We start from the raw sequence: 13,589 nt of genomic DNA on the forward strand, positions 1-13,589 counted from the left end.
GTTTCCACTTCTCTAAAATGGGGATAATGAAACTCATCTCCTTTGACAATGCTGCATGAAAAGTATTAGGTAAGCAGGTCCTTTTATTTTCCCCTCAACATTTAGCAAGCTGGATTCTGCCAGTCTTCTCAGAAACAGAAGATTTCGAACTCTGCTCACCCTGTGTCTACTTAAACTAAGCTTTGGGTTTTGCTCTCTCTTTTTTCAGATTTCCAGGTGTGTCTGTGTGTTTCCCTGTGGCTGCTCCATTTGAATAGATCATTTTTCAAGTCCTTGTGATCACTCTAAGGTATTTATTAGAGCCATCTGAAAATTTTCCATCAACCTCCCCCTTTTTCCCCCCCAATGGAAAATAGCTCTTTAACTAAATGGAAATGTTCATGGGAAAATTTCCACTGTCATCAACAAGCTGAAAACTGGGGGAGAGATTGATTTTCAAGTTTGACAAAAACCTGAACATTGTATGAAAAACAATTGTTTTAATTGAAGCTTTTGGTGGGATAAAAAGGTCACTTCCAAACCAGCTCTAGTATTTACATGCTACTGAAGGTCTTACAAGTGACCATGCCCAGAAAATGTCAAGGGATATCCAAGATAATCCTATCTAGAATGCTGATACTGAGAGCACAATAGCACCGTGTTGTTAGTGTGTCTCTGAAAACAGACTGGTCCAGATCCCCAACTGAGATAAGTGGATGCAGCTGCAATAACTGCAATGGAACTACTCCCATTCATAGGAGCTCTGGATCTGGCCCACTGTCTCTTCAGGTATGCAAGACTGAGGATGGTATATTTCTGTGTGATTGTGGACAGCTTGCATGGCTCTGTAACAGACTTGGTGAATATTTTTTGTGGTTTTCCACAGGTACAGTGATGCGCTGTCCAATGCGACAGCTGTGTGTTGCTGAGGCAGAGGGCCCCCACGACTATATTGCTATGTTCTGTGTCATATTGCAATACGCTTTTGCATTTTGATTGTGTTTAGGGGAGGAAGGATGATCATGTGGCTGCAGCCTAGGGTTGAGAGGCAGTATCTGGCTTCTATTTTTGGCCCCATCACCAGAGTCCTATGAGAGCTTGGGCAAGCCATTTAAACTCTTTGTACTTTAGTTTCCCCATATGCAAAAGGAACGATTATCCTTCCCTACCACCAGATTGTCATTAGCATTTAAAATTTGAAAATCCCCTTGAGATCTATTGGCTTGATTGACTTTACTGGGCTTTGGAGCAGGCTCTGTGGACAGACGGTTCCATGGAAATGCAAACACCAGTTAAACCAGGGCTGTTGCTCAAACACCTCAGTTGATTGCAACTCCTACAGCATCATCAGGGAAGAGATATAGTCTCCTAGCCTGAAACCGTCCCATTCAGGGCTTTATAGATTAAAACCAACACCTTTAAGTGCATCTAGCAAGAAGCTACGGATTGCAGAGAACAGGTGTGGTGTGATCCCAGAGGAAAGAAAACAAACAAACAAAAACCTCAAAATGGACCTCCACCTTCTGCCCCATCTGAAGATTGGAGAAGCACTCAGGAATAGAACATGCTCCTGGTATAACAAAGGCATGGATGATTATAGTGAGGTCACTGTGGTGGTCTCCACCATTTGAGCCCTCTCTGTAGTAATAACTAGGCTTGTGAAGCTCCCTCATCACAATCCTTGACGCGCAGAAGTGTCTGGAACTGACAGAGGCATGAAGACTTGGGGGTTGCCTACTGAAGCTCTGAGTTAGGATCCTCTCCATAGGAAAAAGTTCTCCTTCCCATCTGGTCTGCTTTCCTGCAGAGAGGAAGAGCTGGCCAGAGATAGACCTGTGTTAGTGCACCTGCACAAACACACCAGGGCCAGAGCTTCAGCAGATAAAAATTGGCAAAGGTCCACTGAAGCCAGTTTAGACCATCTGAGGAGCTGGCCCATGGAATCCACATTAGGACCAGCCAATTCCTGAAAGCTCCTGGTGGTGAACTGACTTTCCAGTCTACATGAGGAAAGGCACAAGTATTTTGCAAAGCCATATTTCAGATAGGCAGAATTGCTGTCTAAAGGCACAAATATAATCTCTTTTCAAAGCAAAGACAAAAATGTGCAGTTGCAGCTCATTAAATTAGGTGCTAATTTCACTAAATCGTTTGTTCAAGCATTACACAGGAGTCCCATTTCAGAGAATACTAGTACATAGTGCCGTAAGCCTAAAAGCTAATTTCTAACCTAACCTAATGATGCCAGTAATCATGACCTACCATCACTGCCTCATGAATCAGATCTTATGATATTTAAAATAATTAACATCAAAGCACAACTGGTAGCTTTCTAAATTCACCCTCAGTCATAAACCATTAGCAGAGTGCCAAACATTATACTGTATTTTCTCTGTGCAGTTTAACAAATTCAGTTTGGAAACCTGCTTAAGGCTTGTGTCACCAGAAAGCTACCATCCAACAACATCATTCCATTGAAACGGACAAGCTGTTTCATATCAGTGGGCACCTTCACCTCACAGCTACAGGGCAGAGGACAGGCAACATACCAGTTCAGGAGTGATGCAGGGCAGAGCAATGATGTGCTGCTAAAGAAGGGAGTGCCTACAAAATTCCCAACCTCTAAACCTGCGATAAACCCTGTGTATGGGGTGCTAATTCCCACAGAGAGGAGCACTGGGGGAAATCTATTCATTTATTTTCCCTTCTAAAACAGAAACCATGGGAATCACCACACTAGATCAGACTGGTGGCCCATCTAATCCATTAACCTGCCTCGGACAGTGGGCAGTACTGAATGCTTCTGAGGCAGGCACAAGAAAATCTGTAAAGGGCAGTTTATGAGTTAACCTGCCCATGGGGAAAGTTTCCTCCTGACCCCCATTAACTAGAGGTTGGTTTAAGCCCTGGAGGCATAAGGGTTTGTATGCCTTCCAAACTCTTGGGGGCCATCCTGATTACTATGGTGACTCTGGATTGTCTTTTATTATAGTTCTAGGGAGGAGCAGGCCTCCCCTGCCTTTGAGATGAGATCGCCTTTCTGTAGGAGCTGTGTGGAGTAGGGCTGCAGGAGTCAGATAGGGAGGAATTACTAGGCAATCCGGATGGTCGGGCAGGGAGACTGATTTCATGGGGAAGAGGGGTCTGAAATGGTTCAGAGGTGAAATTGAAGCTCTAAGGTCATTTTGTGGCTAGCAAGCGAGTAGTAACCACATGTTTATATTTGATGGCTGCTGTCCAGTATCTGGATGAAATGAGTTGGTGGCTTCAGTCCAGTTCCTAGTGTGCAACTATAAGCATCATAAAAACCACCACCAAAATTGGTAGCTAGTGGCCTCTGTATTGGCTGCCTCGTCTGAGGGACGAAGAATATGGAGACGGCGCTACCTCCTCAGCCATCAGGCAGCGTCACTCCCAACCCTGTACTCTGGCAGTGGGTGAGAATGAGATGGAATGGCAGTCCCTAGGTAATGAACAACATTTCATTAGCGTCTTTTTAATTATGTAGATACTATCACAAACAATAGCTGTGCTGGAGATTTTTAGCTGTTAATAATGCTTGCATTTTAACTTCCTGATGAGCCCAAATCACCCAGCTGAGACCTGGCGTTAGATCCACACTCAGATTTGGCTTTGCAGTTTCCGCCCATTATGGAGGCCTGTTTCCCATTATAAAGGCCTGAGCAGCAAAGGGTAAATCTGGAAATTAACTTCCCATCGGAAAAAATTGTTTGCCTGGAATGCAGATCCTACATCCCCTGGGGTACCTTCCCCACAAGCACAGACCAGGTGAGTGCAATGGAGCAAATAATGAGGTGTGTTTCCCTAAATCCAAGAGCAGATGGAGGAGAGCTGGCTGAGGTTTAATCTAGTGAAGTTGTAGGCTTGGGAGAAGCAACTGGAAGACGTGATGAGGGTGATCTCTGCCCCTCTTGTGAAAGGAGGGAAGGCACCATCAGTGATTCAGGTTTGCGATCTGGGGGTGAAATCCTGGCCCTGTTCAGTTGTCAATGGGAGTTTTGCCATTGACTCCAGTGCATCCTGGATTTCACCCTTAGTTTTCTTTAATCCAGAGCTGCCATTGGCAGGTTAAATATGGAGCTGCTGGACAGTTTTTGCAACAAGAAAGTTTTAGTCTAAAAATGGGTGGAGAGAAAAAATGATGAAAATTTTTATTTTTGACAACACTTTTCATTCCTTGAATGAATTAGAAACAAAATTTTGGGAGGAAATCCCAAAAATCTTTCAGTGTTTTTGACATTTTTCATTTTGGAGAGTGATAAAATCCCTCTTCTCTCTCATGGTTTCCCTGGAAAAGGAAAAACAGAAGTGGGCAGGGGGGGACAGAGGAAAAACACATTCTCTCATGTATTTACTTTTTTCCCCCCATTGGAAAAAAAATGTAAAAGTATGAGAAAGTGGGGAACAAAACACGCTCTTACACCTTTATCCCCCGCTCGAAAAAATCAGAAAGACACCCATAATCTTATTAAAAAAAAAAAAAAAGCCATGGATTCTTTAAGGACCACAAGTGAGCAGAGAACCATCCAGAATCTGGGACCTGCAGCAACTCTTTGCTTTGCAGAGGTGCATGAGTTCAGTACTGACTCAGAGGAGGACTACTGCCATCAGCAAAATTCTTGAATCTCTTCAATACCCAAGATTAGTTCATTAAAGGTCTTCCGTCCAAGCACTGCCCAGGCCTGGCCATACTTAGTTGAGGAGAACAGCCTCAGGTGACATGACAGCTGGAATGAGATGAGCAGGATAACATTGTTCGGTGCCTTCACCTTTCAGGTGTGGTTGTTAACTCTGCAGCTGGAATAAAAATTTCAAAAGCAGCTCAATGGTTAGGAGCATAAGTTCCATTTTCAAAAGGGACTGAGGCACTGAAGCTTTTGAGTCCAACTGATTTTCACTGAAACTTAGAGTACAAATTTCAAAAGGGCCTCGGCACCTAAGACACTCAGGCACTTTGAAAAGTTTACCCTGAGACTCATTGAAGGGCAGTGGGATGTAGGTGCCAAAATCAATTTGGTGCTTTTGAAAATTTTGTACTAAGACTTTTTATTTTCTTTAACCTGTTCACTTACTGAAAGGAGATGGGGTGTGGGGGGGGGCATTTCTCTAATCCAACAGCTTGTTTTCTAAGGCTGCGAACACTGACACTGCATTGCTCTTCAAGCTACGTAGCTAACTGATCCACCAGAGTCACTGGACACAGAACCAGCAGCAGGATATTACCAGCAGCAAAGGCCCTCATCAAATATTTGGTTGATATTTTAGGACTGTGGAAATCAGACTCTGCCCGAGTTGGAGATTTGTCCCAGGATTACCTCTCAGCAGAGATTTCACTGGGATCAACATCAGAACACGTTACTAAATGTGAGAAAGTTACCGTGAAAATACTGGGTGAGTTGCCCAAGTGCAATTGTTTCTTAAAACACTATAGACAGTATAGCCCTAATTGAGCAAGTACTTTAGCACATTGGTAACGTTAAGCATGCAAGTAGTCACAATGAAGTCAGTGGATCTATACCAATATGTTCTCTGTGCACCTTTACGTTGTTTCCCATCCCAGAACTATACACAGAAAGACATCCATTGCCAGTTAGCAGAACCACATGTATGTCCACCTTCCCAACGAATCTCTTTTCTGACAATGGTACATTTTTAATGACATGGAGACATCATTAGAATATCAAATTTAAATTGGAATTACTGCTACCTGTGAATGGGTTAGGAAAATAGCCTGTCACTGTTCTATTTGCAAACTCATCTTGAAAGAAAAGAGAGCAAGAAATGGTCAAAGAAAGTCAACCAGAATTATTCAACATATGGGTTGGAGTCCATGTGCAAAGAGATTAACGAGACAGAGGGCTATTTGGTTTAGATGGGATGAGACTAAAAGGAATCTAAGCTAGTGGAGTCCCCACCCAACTCCATACAAAAGCCACATGCTCACTGCACACTCACGGTCACCCACCTAAGGTCTTGTTTTATTGAAACAAAAATAATTCCAGAATATCCCTGTACGTGCCCCCAGCCTCAGCCTCAGCCTGAGCTTTCTCCCTAGGTTCCACTGCTCCTTCCCGCCAGAGCTCTCTGCTACAGAGCCTAGAACCACAAAGCTACTGCCGCCACATTTAAATTCCAGGTGGAGTCCAGGGTGCTACATTTGCTCCTGTGAGTCATCAGCAATTAACCTGAAGCTCCTGCAGGGTTCTAACATCTGCTACTGGGAGGGGTGGGGGAAACAGGAGAATCTTGCCACCTTATTTCCAGGTGCTAGGATAGATGAAATCCACACAGTAAGTGAATGTAGAGAGAAGGGCAGTCATGTATTCGTATCTGCCATTTCCCTTAATATAGGAGCCAGAGAAATACTCAAGGGAATATTTATTGAAAAGAAATAAAGAAAATATACTTTATGCACCAGATAACTAATGGAACTTACTGCTGCAGGGTATTATTGAGACAAAGAGCTTCATAAGTGTTGAACAAGGATAAGCACACTTATAAGAACAGCAGCTGCACAAGGTAGGAGAACAAGGTTATTTAGTCAAGATGTCAGCTGAATACCATCAGAGATCTAGAATGAGTTCCCCACAAAATAGAATGGACTTTTAGGGAGGTTATGGAGAAGATGTTAAACCTTCCTCTGAAGTATCTGACATTGGCAACCAGATATCACACTACCGCAGATGGATCTCTAATCTCTTTTCAGTATGACAGTCCCCATCTTCTCACTATACAAAACTCTGATATGAGCTGTAGGCAAGGTTCTGTGTCAATCATGCAATCAATCCCATTCATCCCCCTCCCCATGATGGAACCCAGAAAATCACTTATTTTGACTTCTGATTTATTGTGCCTGTTAGTAGCAATTTATTGAGCAAGGAATGGAAACTGTACAGCATCCAGATGCTCTGGGTAACAATTAAAAGTGTGTTACTGAAGCACGCAGTCCAGAGAGATCAGCTTGCCTATATTTTAAAATTCTATTGGCACAAGGCGAAATGACTAACATATGGATGGGAATCTCTCTGAAAGTGAGAAATTATGCAAGAGTAATTGTCACATTAACATTTATTCTTTATTTTTAAGGCTACACTGCATGTACTGGACTTTGGAAAGCACTGCAACACAGAATGGAATTTAGCCTATTGTGTAACAAAATTAATCTACATTTGAGACTCTCTAATTCTAATGTTTAGAGAGTTGAATGGACTTGGAAGTTTCTCCATGTTGCTTGTGAGCATCTATCAAAACAACTTTTGGAAAGTGCATGAGCTGTGTTTCAAGCAGACACGTTCACTTCTGCATGCCAAAAACCTATTCGTGTTCTCAAGCTCCAAGCAATGCAAAGCAGCGTCCAAAATGTCCTGATGAGAGATGTATGTACTTCCTCTGAGACAATTCACGTTAGGTGTGCGTTTTATTGCTATTCTTTTTTATGTTGTTAACATCCTGCCCTCTTTCCTGGTTCCTCCCAAAGAACTACAATACAATTTGCAAAGCTCCCCTTTGTGACATGTAACAAACAAGCTCTAGTCATTGTCTTTCCACTTCATACAATGACGCAAGAACAGAAGTCAAGATGCTAAATATGTTCCTGTGTTTGTATATGAAAGCCTCCTCCTCCCTGAATATACTTTTTAGATAATTTAACATGCTTTAAGCACACTCTTTTGTAGATCACCATTTCCATGAAAAGCCAAAAGGCAAGATACTTATTAAAATATATTATAAGAAGAAAAGGAGTACTTATGGCACCTTAGAGACTAACAAATTTATCTGAGCATAAGATTCCGTGAGCTACAGCTCACTTCATCGGATGAGCTGTAGCTCACGAAAGCTTATGCTCAAATAAATTTGTTAGTCTCCAAGGTGCCACAAGTCCTCCTTTTCTTTTTGCGAATACAGACTAACACAGCTGCTACTCTGAAACCTGTCATTATAAGAAGAGTTTATTATGCAGTGACTCAGGAATGTACTAAACACCATAATAATAATCAACCTCAACATTTCACCACCTCTGCATAGTGCCATAAAGGGCTAGCTCACAAACATACCACTAGTAATTTAAAAAGAAGAGGACAGTGCATTACACTTTCCCCACATTTATTTAAAATTGTATGTTAGGTAGAAACTTTACTTCTGCAAATGTGGTTCCTGGAGCGGTCACAAGCTTTCACAACAAAGCCACAAGAGAATTAAGTGACAAGGATGTCTTCATACTATAGTCATAATCCACCCTCTCTGTCCTTTGATTTCTCAGGTTGACTTTCACAGCTCATAGAATAGAGCCACCTAATGCCACATCACCACTGCTAATGGCTGGACCTCACTGAGAATAGTTGAGAAGCCACCAAGAAGCCCCTGGAGGATTCCACCATCTCTGCAATACCATTTGCTTCAGGAACATTTGGAAGCACTGCAACCACTTCCTTCAGGTCTCTGCCAGACTGAAGAATCCAAGTGGCTTCATTGCTCCATTTTTGCCAAAGGTTGAAGACTAAAAATGGAGTCCGAGATCTGTGAGCTGATTTTCAAAAGATCTGAGGACCCAGTAGCTCCTCGTCTAAGTAGGTGCCTCAATATAGATTCAGAAAACAAAGTTTAGACCATTTTGCCAAAACCTGAGTGAACTGATACCAGTAAAAGTTTTGAAAAGCACTTGACTTTCACCATTATCAGATTTCCCTCCATTCTCTTCCATATTCCAGTTCTCCTGCAGAAACATAAGCTTAAATAACAGGGAAACTTGATGCTTCATGGTGGAAAAGGAAAAGAAATGGAAAAAAACATTTTGCCAAAGGGGGGGCAGGGATGAGGAAGGTAATAGGGATCAAGGGTAATATTTATAAAAGCTTCTAAGTGACTTGAACGCTCAAGTCCCATCGAAAGTATCAGTATCTCTGTAGATTCACTCTAGATGAAGTTCTGGTCTGTATTATTTAGGAAAGTCAATGAGAGTTAGGTTCCTAACTCATTTAAAACACTTTTGAAAAATTTATCCCAAATACATGCCATATCAGTTGCTAATGTCATCCTTTAATCTTTCTAGTGAACAATATTAGAGTCCCGAGTTTTGGAAAGGTTCCACAAGGAAGGAACAGATATACCGCTTCTTTTATGTGCGGCATTTTAAGACACTGAACAGAGAAACAGGATTCTCCTAAGCAGCTAAGGCCTTCATAATTGAAAGGCAGGTTTTTTTACTTTATTTTCAAATTGACTTTATTTTCAAAACCTCGAAGGATGCATCACCCCCGATATATGTCACTGGAGGGTTTTATATCGCAGGCAGCACAAATAAATTGCCTAACTCCTGCCAAATTCATTTGAAAAAGGTCAGTCTAAGGCACAAGCATTGAACAACTTTGTATTTGAACATGACTTTGTAAGAGGGAATACTGGGTGTGTACATGTGGGAGATTCCAACTAAATAAAGAGTTGATTTTTTCCTTGTGATTGTCAATATAAAAAATGTTTTTGAAGAAAAACAGATGGCACAAGAAAGCTAATTTGCTGACATAAATCTACAGAAGTTTCTAGAAAGTGACATGCATTCAGAGATGCTTCTAATGCTGCTGTTATTATTAGACATATTGCAGTAGCGCTTAGAAGCTGTATCTGAGATTGAGGTCCCGTTGTACATCACATATTAAGAGACAGTTCTTGTCTATTTTGGGGGCAATCTTTACTATGCAGTCTAAACGGACAAAAAGTGTTGTTAACCCCATTTAATGTATGGAGAGCCAAGGCACAGAGAGATCACGTGAGTGGTCGGAGGTTTTACAATAACCACGTGGCAAAGCTAAGAACTGAAACCAGATCTCCTACGTCCTGCTCCCATTCCTTAATCACAAGGTCATGCTCTAACTCCACAGCTGTGTGTTAGAATGGTGTTGTCAGTTCACAACCTACTGGAGAGATCTGGAGATGGAGTTCTGTTGAAAAACCCCAGAGCTTATCTCCTAATGCACAGTCTAGTTAGGCTCCATTTAACTCCATGGCCATTGTTTCTAACTCTCCTCTGGGCTCTGCCATTAGCGTTCCAAACAACAATGTCCAAATGAAGCTAGCTTCTCCCACCATATACACTGGCAAAAAATTCAGCAACACCAACTCCTTTGTGAAAACACAGCCTCCGAGGGCTATTCAACTCATCAAGTGTTTTGACTATTTGCTGAGTTAATGCTCGTCAAGATGGTAGTTTTCATAGAGCGTAGTGGAAGTGGTTCTCATCCTGCCAACATTTGTGATTTCAGAAGTTTTTCCCCCCCATCTCAAAATGGGACAAAGTCAAAAACTCAAAATTTTCACAAACAGAAAATCGGCAGGGAAAAAATAAGTTTGGGTCAATCAAAATATTTTAATAATGATTCCTAAATGATTTGTTTTGATTTACCATTTAATTTTTTTTTAAATAAAACCTATACTATAGTCAGCTTAACTTTCAAAACAAAAAGTTGTTTTGAACAAAAAAAAGGAAATTTTTCATTTGAAAATGTCAAAAACAGGACAATTTTGAAACATTTTCTCAAGTCAGGAAATTAAAGGAAATCAATCCTGTCTCAGAGAGTCTTGGCATTTTTGACCCCAAGAAAATGGTTTAAATTTAGATTTAAACTTACTCAGTTTTCCCCTGGTTTTGAAGAGAAAAAATGAAGCCAAAAATATGTCACTTACATCTTTGGGCCAATTCTTTCCCTTTTGCACTTTTCTCCTTTTTTATGGAGATATCACACGCATCACACACACACATGCACATTTACAAATGCACAATCTGTTTCCAATGATGGACACCAAATTCTGAACAGAGAAAAGCTGCATGGTACCTTTATTTTTTCTTCAAATAGCATGACAGTCCAAGCCATGTAGGGTATAACTAAGGGAAGAATAGAGCCTGAGGTATTATCTACACCATATAATTGGCCATGTTAAGAAAGCATTTCAAAGACAGTTTCAGCTAGCATGGTGAATACAGAGGAGGCATTACTTTGGTAAAGCAGATTTTAAAAACCCTTTGAGACAAAGTGACGATTTTAAACAGAAAAATTTTTAAAAGGCTCAAGAATAGGGAAAAATTCATGTACCATTGGCCATTTTAGACTAAACGTTCTTTTAAAAAAGATAGCTCATTAACATGATTTTCTGTTAATGCAGACAAGACCTTGGGGCCGGATCCTGAAAACATATATGGGACTATTTAATAGTACTGCTCATTGCCACCACCATCACTACAGCTGGGAGGAAAGGTTTGCAAGATCAGGCACTTTAGGCTCCAATCCTGCAAAGAAAACCACATGGTGAACCCCTGAGCCTTCCTGACTACTTTGACTTTGCAGGATTATGCACTTACTTTTGGAAGTTTATTAGGACAACTCAGCACTCCCCTGTGGCTCTCTGAATCTTGTCAGTCACAGCCCTGATCCAGCAAAGTATTTAAGCACGTGCTCAACTTTAAGCAGCTGATTGGCCCCATGCTTAAAGTTAAATATGTGCTTAAGTCATTTGCTGGAAGCCTGTGGGACTACTCACACTTAAAGTTCAGCACATGCTTATATATTGGATTAGTGCCTCAATCCACATAAACTAGGCACATTTTCTAGCACTTACTACACAAACAGAACTTTCCTTGTCAGTGTCGACTGTTTCATTCCATTAAAATTAAAAGTAAATATTGCTTTCTTTAATGGCATCTAAATCTTTATAAATTGGATTGTAGTATCAATAATTACATAAATTCTTTTCCAAGGCTTTATTGGAAGAGAGCTGCCCATGCTGTTAAGAATCTAGGAAAATAAACCAATCCAATGAGCTCCTGTTTTTTAACTGAGCACAGGAATGTCTAACAGAGAGTTAATACCATTGCACATGAGCCATTTCACCTACAGCAAGAAGTGAAAGCATGCGACTACACCCAGCAAGTGATCACAGAGCACCCTGCAGGGAATTTGCTTCCATTTCAAAGGGAAAGATCAAAACTCAAAGGAAAAAAAAAATCCCAAAGATGCTCCCAGCCTGTGTATGAGATTAATATTGGGCCCAACCTCAGAGGCTTTCTGAGAGGAACAGAAAGATGTGGACAGAAAGATCACAGAGCCACTCCAATGCCTGATTATTTATGCTCTGAGTTTGATCCTACCTACACCATTGCATGAATGGGAGTTTTGCCATCGACTTCAATGGGAGAAGAATCGACTCACCTTGAGGTTTATTGGCTATCTGCATAGAGTTTATTCTCACTCTAATTTCCATATATATTTTTAATTTGACAATGTCATGATATTTTGGTTTTACATTCTCAAAAAAGAAAAAAATCCTTCATTTTCGGAGCATTATTTTCTAGCAAACGCCTCAGGGGGTTATAAGGGAAAATAGACAATCATTTCGACCTTGATCCTCCACACAGCTATTCTCCCTCCTGTTATCTGCATGGAGCTCCCTGCAGCATTAGTGACTTATATAGTGCACAGAATGGTAGTGTTGGCAGTGGTGACTCCATACATTCAATCATTCAAATATTACACTCCCCAGAGGAAAAAAAAAACAAAAAACAAAAAAAAAACAAAAAAACCACACACACACCCCACAACAGGGGGAGGGGGGCTCTTTTGTACCAATTGTACAGAAAAGGGTATTTGCCCATGTGAGCCCTGCTCGAAAGATGCTGTCAAAATAAGAAAAAATAAGCATGCATTTGAGCAAATCCTTGCCTGTATTACAAACAATAGGCTGAGATTTTCAAGGCATATAAGGGCCCAATTCCCATTGACTTCCCTGAGATTGCTTTGAAAGTCCTGGTCTTCATTTATGGTGAAAAACAAAATTTACTTTTCACTTATGTGAGGGGAGGGGAGTGCAGGAGGGCTTTTCTCCTTTTTGCATGACATTCCTCTTGGCCAATAATATTAAACTGGTCGGTTTCACTATGCTCAGTTTCTAAGACCTTTCCCTTTTCCATTCCCATGGAGTGGCACAATGGTGGTGTGTTTGTGTTCACTACCTTGCGGGCAGATATTGCAATTAAAAGACACATTCTGATTGTTATTCATAGGGAAGTTTTGTCAAAGCCTCTATTTTCTTTCTTCAATCAACAAAGTCTAATTTCTGAGCCCAGGCTCCTGTCAGATGACGGGGTCTCTACAGTGTGACTAAAGAAAGAAACATTTCTATTCAGGTGTTTATATCATGCCCCTCACCACCTACCTAAAGAGATTACCCTCCCCCCAAAAGCTTATATTCTAAACAGACAAGAACCAAAGGCACATCTGCCTTTAATTTCTAATACTAGACCACCACCCTTTGCAGGTGACTCTCCTCTCCGCTACATGGAGTGGTGATTGGCTCTCTCCCCCCATCACCATCGCTCACACCCCTTTTCTTCCAGATCCCCTGGAGCAGTGGTTCTCAACTGTGGTCCACTGCTTGTACAGGGAAAGCCCCTGGCGCGCCAGACTGGTTTGTTTACCTGCCGCGTCCGCAGGTTCGGCCAACTGCAGCTCCCACTGGCCGCGGTTTGCCAGGCCAATGGGGGCTGCAGGAAGCAGTGCGGGCCGAGGGACGTGTTGGCCGCCCTTCCCGCAGCCCCCATTGGT

The sequence above is a fragment of the Dermochelys coriacea genome, chromosome 3 (genome assembly GCF_009764565.3).
Source record: "Dermochelys coriacea isolate rDerCor1 chromosome 3, rDerCor1.pri.v4, whole genome shotgun sequence".
In the NCBI taxonomy this organism is placed as follows: domain Eukaryota; kingdom Metazoa; phylum Chordata; order Testudines; family Dermochelyidae; genus Dermochelys; species Dermochelys coriacea.